Source organism: Aquarana catesbeiana, linkage group LG08, assembly GCF_042186555.1.
Source record: "Aquarana catesbeiana isolate 2022-GZ linkage group LG08, ASM4218655v1, whole genome shotgun sequence".
Taxonomy (NCBI): Eukaryota; Metazoa; Chordata; class Amphibia; order Anura; family Ranidae; genus Aquarana; species Aquarana catesbeiana.
The window spans coordinates 78,604,944-78,618,647 of record NC_133331.1 but is presented as its reverse complement, the minus strand read 5'-3'; the positions used below and the strand labels follow the sequence as shown (position 1 = coordinate 78,618,647).

At 42.1% G+C, this 13,704-nt stretch overlaps 1 protein-coding gene across 3 annotated transcripts in view; it reads right to left on the bottom strand.

Moving 5' to 3' along the window:
• MYOF (myoferlin) overlaps positions 1–13,704 on the bottom strand; it is a gene marked incomplete in the record, with an annotated part of 231,955 nt that overhangs the window by 187,605 nt on the left and 30,646 nt on the right.

Genomic DNA, 13,704 nt, shown 5'->3' with positions numbered 1-13,704 from the left:
CAGTACAGTTTTTGCACCCCATAGCCCATAGAAAGCAAGATTGTACAATGGTATTAAATGGAATCCCTGATATAGTAACCAGATTTATTTTGTGCCTAGGATATGCACATTACGATATGTAACATTTTTCTTAAATGTAAATCACATTTACAGTTAGATTTTTGCTTGTACACGAAAATAAAATCCCATCTGGCTCCTGGTAATTTTCTTATCACTATGGGTAAAAACAAAAATGTTGATTTTATCCACTAACAGAAAAATAAACAAGCATTCCCAAAAATAAAAATAATTTTTAGACTTCTACTAGTACATGGCCAGCTTAATGCCCCTAGTACAGTCAGTCAGTCACTCGTTAGATGTCAGCTGGAGATACACTATATTATCAAAAATAATTGGGACACCTGCCTTTTCACGCACAGGAACTTTAAAAGGATAGTTCACCTTTACAAAAAACCTGCCTATGCAGGTGTAGCACCCTGAAGTTTAGTCAGGGAGCTCCTCACAAATTTGCTTGCTAAGAGTAGTTATCTTGGTTGTTTGATAGTAATCTATTGATTTCTCCCCAAGTTTGGCCTTGTTGCACTTTTCTCTTCTACCACTAGGTGGCCGGGCACTTGGTGATACTAGATAGAAGGGCAACCCAAGTTCAGGTTATGGGTATCTCAGCCAAAGGGCAGGGGTTTTCTTTAATCCCTTGGCCTGTTGGGAGAGCCTATATAATCGGTTGAGGTCAGGTGATCTATGTTCTGTGCCACCTACACGGCTGTCTGGGTGGATGTGTGTGTCATCTGCCCCGGGCTGCTAGGCCGGAGATTGGGCTTATGCCGGGGGCATCTGGCTGCTAGCCTTTGTAAGGGGCTATTCAGAAGTAGTAGAGCAGCACAAGGTTGGGATTGTGGCTTGCAGTCCAACCAGAAGTGGAGGTTCTGCCGGCCGGAGAATCGGTCAGTGGTTGGAGGTAGAAGGGAAGCGATCACCATGAAGGGACCAATCGCCTTTACCAGGGACCGCAGTGAGTAACTGAAGCAAGTACCGTAACCATATTCTCACCGAAAAGGCACTGTGAAGAATCGGGAAACTTCAGGGGGTGATCAAGTCAGGCACTCAACCAGTGGACAAGACGCTTGCAGAGCAGCCTTATGTGTCAAGCCAGGGACCCAGCTGGTTAGCAGGTGTGAAGCTTGAGAAGTATCTGGAGTGCCAAGCTAGGGACCCAGCAGAGAGGTGGGGGTAACGCTTGAGAAGATACCACCGCAAACCTTGGAGGAGCTCAAAGGATTCATATTCAGCGAATCAGAGGGTCTAGTGAGAGACCAGGAGCTCAGTATTGAAGAACACAAGAGGCAGTTTGTAGTGGAGCTGAAAGAACTGTCATGTTTGAGTCAGGAACGGTTAAAGACTGTTACTACAGGAGACAGCATTTTCTGCAAGTGCAGATGTGGCATCTTGCTGGGGCTTTTCCCTGCACGGCTGTCTTACTATTGAAGTCTTGGAGTCTGCCAATTAAGTTTGCAACTATTTACAGGTGTCCTGGCCCTAACCCTCAGGTGTCCTGTCAGAAGAAATAAAACCTCTTTTACATTCAAGAAGTGTCTGGCGCCCAATTACTCACCATCTTTGCACCCACTATGCCTCACAACCCACCACATACTGATGGATGTCAGCCATCTTTGGCCTTGGAGATCCTCATTCGACCAAAAGAGGTAAAAGACCTTGCTACACAGGTATGGGATGTTTGTAGAGAGAGATAATAAAAATATATATATATATATATATATATATATATATATATATATATATATATATATATATATATATATATATATATATATATATATATATATATATATATATATATATATATAAACACCACACACATCTATGTTTACCTAGGCGGATGTAGCATAGCCACCTGCTCTCTGCTCTGCCTCTCCAGCGCTCACTGGAGTGATGGGCTGTGGAGAAGGCAGGAGCGGGTGGCTCGCTGAGAGGCTGAGCCAGTTGCGGGTCAGGCATCTGGGTGGATCCCAGCATTAAAGTTGGGATCTCTTCAGAGTCTGGACTTGCTCTGTGCCTTCAGCTGACAGCATGATTTAGCCTGCCGTCAGCTGAAAACTGGTCACAGGAGTGCAGAACTTAGTGCACTCCTGTGAACCACACGAGAAGTATGACCAAAAGAAGCTTTGGCCATACTTCTTTCATATTCCTGATATATGCCTTGTACTTATATGACAAGTATCCGGTTTTCTTTGTATGGATTCCCTTGTGTGAAATACTTGGTGTTCCTGCCAGTCCCTCTGCTTTCCTATTAAAAACCCGACCACACTAAGCATGAGAGCTCAGTGTGGTCAGTGTTCTAAGCTGTGCTCAAACTCAACCTACTCTCCACCAAGGATCAGGCTTGTGCTGACACATTCCCCCTGTACAGCCATTCACTGTAAAGACAAGTGTACTGCTGTTTCTCCTCCCCAAGATCCTTCTGCAGCTGAGAATAGATGGTATGTGATCACTTCAAAACAAAGAGAGAAAAAAGGCATTTATGTTTTTTTATAAATGTTTTGTAATTCATTTCTATATTAAACGGAATGGGTTGTTTTGCAAGTGTTAAACCCTCACCTTGTAAGATTTCTCTTTGAGAGCAGAGGGGATAAGGTAATTTAATTTGTATTGTGGAGAATTTTTCCTGGTGCAGTCTTGAGAGACCAGGTCAAATTCTAAAAAACACTGCAAACATATATAATGCTTTAGTTCATTTCCATATTTACTTTTTTGCTACTCATTTTATCTCGCCAGACATACAAGCAGTGATTGCATGAGTCCATGATTCACTGAAAATACAGGATATAGGAGGGTAGAGGCATTGCAAAATGTGACCACGGTTCCTCTATGTACCATTATGTAGGCTGTGTGGTAGGCAGAAAGTCATTGATGAAACATTATTATGGCAATGAACTATATTTAAATAAGTGGTCATGTATTTCAAAAGTCACAAAGAGACTGCAGAAGGCAGCAGTTCCTCAAAAGAACATTAAGGGGGGGGGGGGGGGGGGATACCACAAGATGACCACAGAAAAAGCTACTGCCTACAGTGATTTGTATGGACAAAAATTAATAGATTACCTCTTAGGAGTGCTGCATAATTGGTTTTATGGAAAATGCAGGACTTTCTAAGACCTCTTATAGACTCACAGCTTGTAGGTAGGTAGCCTACTTTATATGTAGATAGCACTCGGCTGCCCAGGTCAGGAGGAAGGGAATACTTGTGCCGCCTTTCCTCGGTATGTTCCTAGGGACCATAGGCTTAAGACTTGCTGGGACCTATAGTCCACTTCGGAATGCTGAATCACCAGAAGAACCCTGAAACATGGACTTTTCTGTTAGAGCACCAAGTTTGGATTTTTCCTCTAAGAGACTTCACCTGGGGCAGCCAGTGTTAGGTTCAGTTAGGAAGGGAATGTTCTACATGTTTTCAAGTTTACAGTAAACGTTGATTCAACTGCTCTAAGCCTGGTCTGAAGTTATTCAAAAAGGGGTGAATGCGAGGTCTTGGCATTTTATTAAAGAACAGATTGTGCCTGATTCTGTGCAGAGGAATGTACAAGGCAGATGAAAAATATAAAATATAAGAGAGATCTGCTGCCCCTACAAAATACTACCGCCTGAGTGGAGTACAGATAAATTGGTTGGGAAGGGTGTAGGTGTGGCGCTATTCCTCTTAGAGAGACTTGTATATGTAATATTAAATAAAGTGACAAAGTGCTAAAAAATAACAATAACCGAAAGGTATGTGTGGTATACTAAATGTGTGACACTTTTTGCAAGTAATTAAAATAATTTGTGTTTATGTGTTACACCCTCTGCAGAGTGCAACACTCAAAAAGTTTGAATGCCTTCAGGTTAATGATGACTTGTGCTGATGCGGTGTGTGGAAATTGCAACCCCTGCTTTCCGTTTCACAGGTATTAGTGAAATGTGAGGGGGTTTGACCTCCTGTTATTAGTACAACAGAAGCTGGCTGCATAAGCTGGTGTTTGCACCGTACAATAATTAATTATAGTCAGTAAGTGACAATTGAAGTGTATGAAGGAAGAACTTGGTGAAAAAAAAAAAATAATAATAATAATACACGCAACAAAAAATTAGGATAATGAAAAAAAAAAAAAATTTAAATATGTAAACAATCCTTTTCACATTAGGTGCAGTGATAAACAGAACAAACAAAGTAAATTGTACTCTTTAAAAGTGTCCAGTGCTTTTGCAAAAAATAATGCTTCTTCTTGCCCTCTTAATTAGGTGATAATGGTGTTGGTGATCTTATCAGTGCTCTTATTATGAATGCACTCACTGGATTGCCTTACCCCCCAGGGGTACTGCGCAGCCACAGTATATGCCACTGTGTAGCACTATAGAAATGATCGATCCGTGATTTGCTAATAGCGTTCCGCCAGTGGTAGCATAGAAGGAAGAGAAGAGTGTCCATAGCGTAATACTGCTTTAGAAACTTTTTATTTGTTAAAAAAAAAAAAAAATGGAGATATACTCACATTCACTCCAAAAGTTACAGACACGTAATGGAAACACAGGCGCCAAAAAATTGTATCTGCGGCCCTGACCAGAAGTGACGCAAAGACGTTCTGTAACTCCACCCTATGAGTTTCGTCACTCTGCCAGCCAATACAATCGCTTCTCCTCTTGGCCAATTGGTTAAGACCCGCTTCCTGATTGGCCAGGGAGGAAAGGCAGGAAGACAATAGCGAATATTAGATCGCTATTGTCACACAAGTAGGTGGGCACTGCGTCCGGAGCCCACCCTTTTTGAAGCCAATTAGAGTCTCAGGCACTAATCGTGTGCTTAAACACCCCTATTGAAATGCATGCATCCTGCATGTAGATTAGGGGCCGGGCGCATGGATTAATGGAGCAGCCGCCACTACTCATGTGACTCTGCTTGGTGGCCAACGAGAGGGAAAGCATGGAGGACGTGACAGGCATTCTGTCTAAATCCCCCCCCCCCCCCCTTTACAAGCTGGTAACTCAAGTGTCATTCTCTAGTAAATTTCCTTTACTCTTCCCCCAGCAGCTACATAAAAAAAAGTTAAGAGGAGGAAACAGCTTGACATGCAAGGAAGGATGGATCTGTGCTAGAGAATGAATTCTTCTGGAGTAGTCAAGATAGAAAGTTCTAGAAAGGCACATTGCAAATGGGGAAAAAAAAAAAAAAAAAAAAAAAAACACAACACACACGCAATTAAAACGTCTTTATATATATATATATATATATATATATATATATATATATATATATATATATATATATATATATATATATATATCTCTATCATTATAGTTATATCAATTTTATATACAAGGCGGATCTCCAGGTTTCATTCAACTTTAGTTTTACTTGACCAAGCTGGCCCAAACAACATGTCACATTTCATTGTTCACATTTCATTTATATTTTAGGGACTTACCACATCCGATTATACATAGTTCCAAAACACAGCCAACAATACGGTCCTTTTAAAACTTCCTTTAGTTAAAATTATCACCTAACAAAGGCTTGATAGTTGAACCCCACTTGTCTAATTTTTATGCACAAATAAAAAGGACTTTACACAATCGTGAATGCTGTACTTCTCCATGTTCTACCATTACATCTGAAATATCATCATACGGTTAGTGGTATTTCAAGTTTGGCTGGCACACGCACACGCACACACACACACACACACACACACACACACACACACACACACACACACACACACACACACACACACGATGGGTGCAGATTTATATGTAGATTCAATTAAGCTCAAAGTGCAAGAAGCCCTTCCAGACATTATTATTCTACAGACATCAGGTGCTCAGACGCAAATGCTGGCCATAATGTACCGTCAATTGATAGTTGTACTGTGTAATAATGGACAGCTGTAATGGAACCTGATTGTACACACCTGTAGCCAGAATGCTACTTAAATCCTATTCCCATTCTTGTACTAATTTTGTCCAATAAAGATTTTACAATATTATAAACTATATAAAACTTTCTTGATTAGAATATTTAGCTGCTTAAAAAAAAACCCTTGGGGGAATCCTTCCATTTTTTTAAATAATATTTTAAAAAATCTACATAATTGAGGTGGACAGAGGACTTGTTGCACCACTGTATCCTGACAGTGGGGCTCCTTCACTGTCAAAATACACTGATCTGTGGCTGCAGCCACTAATCAAAAGTTTTCCAACATTCTGCTCAACAGAAGTCTGCTGAATAGGACAAATTTTGATCCATCTTTAGAAAGAGACTCTTATGTAGTTAGCCTAATTTTACACGTTTAATGTGGAGTTCCACCCACTTTTACAACTCTTCAGCATCCCTCACTAAACTGTGCACTGTAAACGAATTGGATATTTTTTTATTTTTTTTCTCAGCACTTACTGTATATCTGCTGTATTCATTTTTCACTTCCTCCTCCCTGGCCGTGGCCCATCGCATCATTTCCTGTATGCAATGCCTTTTGGGAAGGGGCGGCAACTTCCTCTGACACTGCCGTTGCTATGGAAACCTGACATGAAACCTATTACACTGCTTGTGCTGCACTGAGCATGTGCGAGATCGGCAAGGATGCGATCCAGGAAGAAATACAGTCTGGCTTCAGATGCCCACACTTAAGATGGCCACGGCCTGCTGTAAGTTTATAAAATAACAAACCACTGCTATAAACTAACAAAACAGACCTTAGTTTACAGACTAACTTTACTAGAATACATTGAGCTTGTGTATCATAGGGGTATTTTTATTTAAAAAGTATAATTTTGGCCGAAACACCACTTTAACATCACAGATAGCTATAGCAAAACTGTAAAGTATCTGAGACAGGATTCTCATTCATACTTGCAACTAAGTGGCAACTTCTGCTGACTCCCTGTAACAAATCATATTAAAAGGCATAACAGAACCCTTCTTTGAGCCCAAAAAAAGCGCCTTGATTTTAAGGCATCATTGGAGGCTCCTCTTGAACTCAGAAGGCACTGCATTAAGAGATTTCATTTGGAAGCCATCCATAATTAAAACACAATGCCAAAATCAAAAATACATTAAAGTGGAAGTAAACCCGATTTTTTTTTTTTTTTTTTTTTATGTTATAATGTAGAGTATAACATTTCCTATCATTTGAGCCCAGTCTTGCCACAAAGAGTTAATCCAGCTCTGAGCAATCCTCTTTTATTGTTCAGTGAGATAAAACTTGACAAACTGAGAAAAACTTTGTCAAATCCTCCCCCTTGCTGTGAGTGACAAGTGATTTACTAGCCTAAGAGACATGCATTATTTTATTAATTCCCACCCCCACTCCTTTCTTTAGCAGCTCTGCAAGGATTGCCTGTTCTACACCTCAGCATGATTTGGAATGCTGAAGTCATGTGGTTACTTTCCTGTCTTTTCACTGGATGTTAGAGATCATAGCAGAAGTTCAGTGTAAGAAATACACAGGAGAAAATGCATATTGACAAGGGGAGTGTAGAGGTGGGTGGGGAGTCTACTGACATCACGACTCCACCCACCGAGCTCCAGACAACAGACCCACCCACAGAATATGCAGTTTTTCGGCTCTCATAACAGACAGAGGGGAGACATTTGACAGGTAAAGATACATGCAGGAGGCATGTATATCCTTATAGATAACCCCTATGGCAGTAGTTTAGAAAGGATGACATTGGGTTTACATCCACTTTAAGTTTGAAAACTCAAAAGTTCTCAGTATGCCCCATATTTGTCAGATATGGGCCTATTGTAATAAAAAACAAAAAAGTGGTTATGAAAAAAAATGAATTGTATCAATATTGTTTAAAAATGTAGCAAAAGGTTAAACTCCTAATTCACACACAAGCAACTGTCAGTGCTCCTGCAATACAGGGGAGGACCTGGATGTCAGAGGACAACTACTAGACCAGACAAGAAAGATTGTGTGGGGGCTGAGAGAAATGCTGGGCCTAGAGTTAGAAAGTGGTTAATTAATTTTTTTTTGGGTACAGTGTTGTAAAGTTGGAACCTCCGTCAGCTCTGTAGAGTGCTTCTTGGCCTCACTAGGGATGTTTCACATCACGTCATCAAACAGTAAAAACATGGTCACTGGGTCAAGAACCATGGGGAACATTCTGGTTTTAGTTAACATTAAAATGATTAAAAATTTTACTAAAGACTCTGTACTTGCTAGGAGAAAAACTTGGAGATCAGCAGCATTTAGGTTACAATTCTTATGGGGGGGGGGAGAAAAAAAAAAAATCAAAGATGAAAGCATATGGATACCAGTGTATATTTTTTGAGATTCCTGTACCAGGCTGTACCCCCTGCAAATAACATTGCTACGAAGACCTTGACAGGTTAGGTGAACACTGATGAATAGTTTCTTCCAGTACAGCTTCCAAATATGAATACCTTTGAAATGGAATGGAAAGTGAACTTTGAAAGAAGTTTAGGAACTCTACTAAAAAGTTGACCCCCATGGATTCTTATGACATAACATGGCTTAATGCAAAACTGCCTACAGACATCAGAGGGTCCAGTGTGCCAGAAGAATCTGATCTTTTCAACACTCAGAGCGCTGTAGAGCACGTCATTTGCTTGCAAACCTCATTCATCCATTACGACAAGTACTGTAAAAATTAAGGGGGGGGGGGGTGCTTGCTGCTGATTGGGTGTGGGGGGGGGGGGGTGACTGGTACACGTGTTCCAACCTGCCAAATATATTAACTTCCACAAATATTAACCACTTGACCTCTGGAAGATTTACCCCCTTCCCCTACAAATAGAGATTTAGACCGACAATTTTGAAAAACAAAAAAAAAAAAAAAAAATTTACTTGCTGCAATATACATATACTAATATGCATTCTACTAGAGGTTCTGTTTAACCACTTCAATACAGGGCACTCAGAACCTCCTTCCTGCCCAGGCCATTTCTCAGCTTTCAGCACTGTCACATTTTGAATGACAATTGCGCGTTCATGCAACACTGTAGCCATGTGACATTTTTATCATTTCCTTCACACTTTCTTTTGGTGGTATTTAATCGCTCCTGGGGTTTTTTGGTTTTTTTTTTTTTTAGGAAACAAAGACCAAAAATTTTGGAAAAAAAATTTAAATAAAAAAAGTGTTTCGGTCAGTAAATTTTGTAAATAAGTAATTTTTATCCTTCACTTAGGGGCACAGATAGGCAGCAGTGATGAGCATTGATGGGCAGTACTGACTGGCATCACTAATGGGCACTGATTGCTGGCACTTAATTCTAATCAGGGCAGATTACATACCTAGCTGTCCCCTGTGAGGAGATGCCGCTGATCGGCTCTCCTCTCCTCACACTCTGTCAGTTTGAGGCGAGGAGCACCGATTACCGGCATCTCCGTGTTTACATGCGACTGCTGTGATTGGACACAGCCGATCACATGATTAAAGAGCCGCGGCTCTTTACACAGATCAGGGTCGTGCCGTGTCCTAGCAACACGGAGCGGCTGCGATCGTCGTGCACCCCCTGGGGCGTGCGAGAGTGGTCATTCTGGGCGGCGGTCATATGACGTCCACCCAGAACGAGAGCCGCTCTGCCCGGCCGGCGGGAAGAGGTAAAAAAAATAAACACCCATTAAGCATTTATTGATTGGTTTGAGCAAAAGCTATATAAATGTCTGCAAACTATGAGATAAATACTGGAAATTAAATTTTTACTAGTAATGGCGGCAATCAGCGACTTATAGCGGGACTTCGATATTACGGAGGACAGCACTAATACAGTGATCAGTGATAAAAATTCGCACTGTTACTGTACTAATGACACTGGCTGGGAAGGGGTTAAACATCTAGGGCAATCAAAGGGTTAAATGTGGGCCCAGCCAGTGTTTTGGTGTACTGTGTGTGGTGCTTTTACTAGGGAAACTAATGGATTTCATGCCCTGCTTTGTGGGGAAAGAAAATCTATTACTTTCCTGCTGACAGGACAGGGATAGGTCCTGAGTAAATTCATGATGATCGCCGGGTCCTGGCCAATGGTGATCGACATCTGTTATGTTTAACCACAACACAGCCGGGTCGCCGACCCCTCCCACCCAGAAGTGTCAGATCACGTACTAGGTACGTGATCCGTCACAGCTGAGCCACCTTGCAACCATATATGCAAGTTATATGGTCAGCAATCAGTTAAAGTGGTTATACACCTCAGATAGGAAATATAAACAAAGTTTATCCCACTAGTGTGTACTTGTCTCAGTTAAGCGCACCAAGTGTCATTTCTGTCTGCTGCCCCATTCCTCTGCTATCAGCAGGAGTCACTTCTGACAAGTTTTCCTCAAATCAAGAGAAAAAAAAAAAAAAGAGAAGGTGAGAGAGGGGAGGGATCTCTAGGAAAATGACAGCCTCAGCTCTGTGTGTGTGTCTGTGTGTCTTACCTCCAATCAGGGTAAGCAAGCTTTATGAAATCTAGACTTTATCTGCAGTATTCTCTACATCAGTTCAAACAGGTACAAGTTATGTAGGAGGATTTGTATAATCTCTGTGCATCACCTGAGGCAAGTCAATTCACTGGGTATCTGGAAAGGTTTACAACTACTTTAGCCACTTCAGCCCCGGAAGAATTTACCCCCTTCCTGACCAAAGCACTTTTTGCGATTCGGCACTGCGTCGCTTTAACTGACAATTGTGTGGTCGTGCGACGTGGCTCCCAAACAAAGTTGACGTCCTTTTTTTCCCACAAATAGAGCTTTCTTTTGGTGGTATTTGATCACCTCTGCGGTTTTTATTTTTTGCGCTATAAACAAAAAAATAGCAACAATTTTGAAAAAAAAAAAAAAAAAAAAAAAAAAAAAACGCATTTTTTAAAAATTTTTGCTATAATAAAAAAAACATTTTTTTTCCTCAGTTTAGGCCGATTCGTATTCTTCTACATATTTTTGGTAAAAAAAATTAAAAAAATAAATTAAAAAAAATCGCAATAAGAGATTATTGATTGGTTTGCACAAAAGTTATAGTGTTTACAAAATAGGGATAGTTTTATGGCATTTTTATTATTTTTTTTTTTTTACTAGTAATGGCGGCGATCAGTGATTTTTATTGTGACTGCGACATTATGGCAGACACATAGGACATTTTTGAAAAATTTTTGGGACCATTGTCATTTATACAGCAATCAGTGCTATAAAAATGCACTGATTCCTGTGTAAATGACACTGGCAGTGAAGGGGTTAACCACTAGGTGGCGGGGAGGGGTTAAGTCAGTACTAGGGAGTGTTCTAACTGTAGGGGGGGATGGGCTAGCTGTGACACGTCACTGATCTCTGCTCCCAATGACAGGGAGCAGAGATCAGTGACACCATCACTGGCAGAATGGGGAGATGCTGTTTACATTAGCATCTCCCCGTTCGTCCTCTCCGTGAGGCGATCGTGGGTATCCCCACGCTGATCGAGTCTGCAGGACCCACGACCCAACTCACGGAGCTCCCGGCCGGCGCACAAGCAATGGCACGGCGGGAAATTCAAATGGGACTTACAGGTACGCCCATTTGCCCAGCCGTGCCATTCTGCTGACGTACATCGGCGTGCGCCGGTCGGGAAGTGGTTAACAAAGCCCACTTAAAGCGGAGTTCCACCCAAAGATGGAACTTCCGCTCATTTGTCTGCTCTCCCCCTCTGGTGCTACAATTGGCACCTTTCAGGGGAGGGGGGTGGCAGGAAACCTGTCTGACAGGTATCCTGTACCCACTTCCGGGAGTCCTGGGCCACAGCCTGTGACATCACCGCGGGGCTCCCTCCTCCTCCCTCTTCTCTGTCGCCGGGCCAGGAGGAGAGAGGAGCGGAGCCTCGCACATACACAGTAGGGTTCCCGGCATGAAGCCGTAAGGCTACACTGCCGGGTTCCCTTACCCACAATGGCGGCGGCAGCACCCAACCCAACATCGTGGAACTCCAGGACAGGTAAGTGACCTATTGTAAGCAGTATGTGTAGCTGCTGGCTTTAAAATTTTTTTTTACAGGTATATAGTGGGGTTTTCTCAAATTTGCGTGTAAAAGTGGGAAATACATTACGTTTAAGAAAAAAAAAATAAAAATTTGGGCTTGTAAAGCCACCTGGCTCTCTTCAGCAGCAGACACACCACTGCTCAGGCTCCCACATGGAGCTCTCCCGACTACAGTCAGCGACATCAGACTCAGGTCTCTGGCTTTTACCTTACAGCCTGCACTCTCTGGATACTTCAGTGCACCCCTGCACTCTCTGGGTTCTCCCTTGCAAGCCTGGAGATCTCCTGTCTGTCTGGATTGAGCCCAGAATCATGGTCCTGACTCTGCTATTAGGCCCACACACACCTGAACAATCAGTGCGCCAGTGAGTCCCAAAACCTGGACCCAAGACTGGGGATTTCATCCCACCCAGATCCCCAGGCTCCAGGTCCCAAAATGGACCTTACTAAATAATGAGGAAACTGAAAAGCCAGTTTCCCAAACAAGTAAATACCCTGGAGCCCCTCAACCTGCCTGGTTGAGAATCCTGGACCAATACGCTGGTGGGGTACCACACTATCACAATATATACAGACACACACACACGCTTGTGTAATCCTGTATGTAGGGAGTCTGATCTTTCTCCAATGCTGATGGTGGTAAGTATATATCGCTCTTATACAAACACAGCAGATTAAATAAATAATTGACTCACTATTGTTATTCTAGCTTAGTATGAGTTCCATTGCTGTTAGTAGACGCTATTTACACAAGGGAGGGAAACAGCTCAATTGTCCAGTAGATAAACACAAGATTATAAGGAACAACCCATTCCTAGGTCATAGCAGGACTACAATGCAAAATAGACAACCCTAATGACTTTTAATGCTATGAGATTAGAGACAACTCCACGTTTACAGAACATAATGTCTGGGAACGACCTGACGAAGAGAGGCTCCCAGCGCTTAAGAACATACCAGGACTTTATAAGATCGGGGTAAAAGAAGAGATCAATACCTGGGTGCTGGTCCAGGCATGTGGGCGGATCCCGACAATTGTTGCGATCTTGCCCAAGCCCATGTATCAGTTTTCCTCCCATCAGCCAGTGGGCTTATCAAGAAAAAAAAACAAACACCTGAACAGATTTCCCTTTCCGCAAAAGTGAGGTGGATGGAGAAATCCTCCTCTCCGTGTTATTGTATTCTGACTGTGGTGACTCCTCCGCTGTAAGAATACACTGATCAGCGCTGTAGGCGATTGGCTGCAGTGATAAAACAAAAATTCACTGCAATGTAGTATGGCCACTATGGGCCAGAATGGGTGATAAGAAGGGAGGGAGGGTACAGGGGATGGATAGGCGCGACTATAAGGGAAGGGATGAGAAAGGAATGGGATGGAACAGGAAGGAGGATGAGAGTTATTCTTTTTTTCTTCCCCAATATCACCATTGGATTGATTATTTTTCCCCCTTTTCCTTTTGTTTCACCCCATACACATGAAGTGAGTGGTGGTCGGGAGAGGATGGAGGGGGTAGAGGGCTGAAGACATGAGAGGCAAGGTCTAGCAGTCACCAGATTTCAAATTTTTATTTTTATTTTATTTTTTAGAAAATTTGTTGGATCATATATATTTAGATTCAGGCCAGCTTCACACTGAGGTGGTCTTCAGGCGTTTTAGCGCTAGAAATAGCCTCTAAATAAAGCCTGAAAACCTCCCATT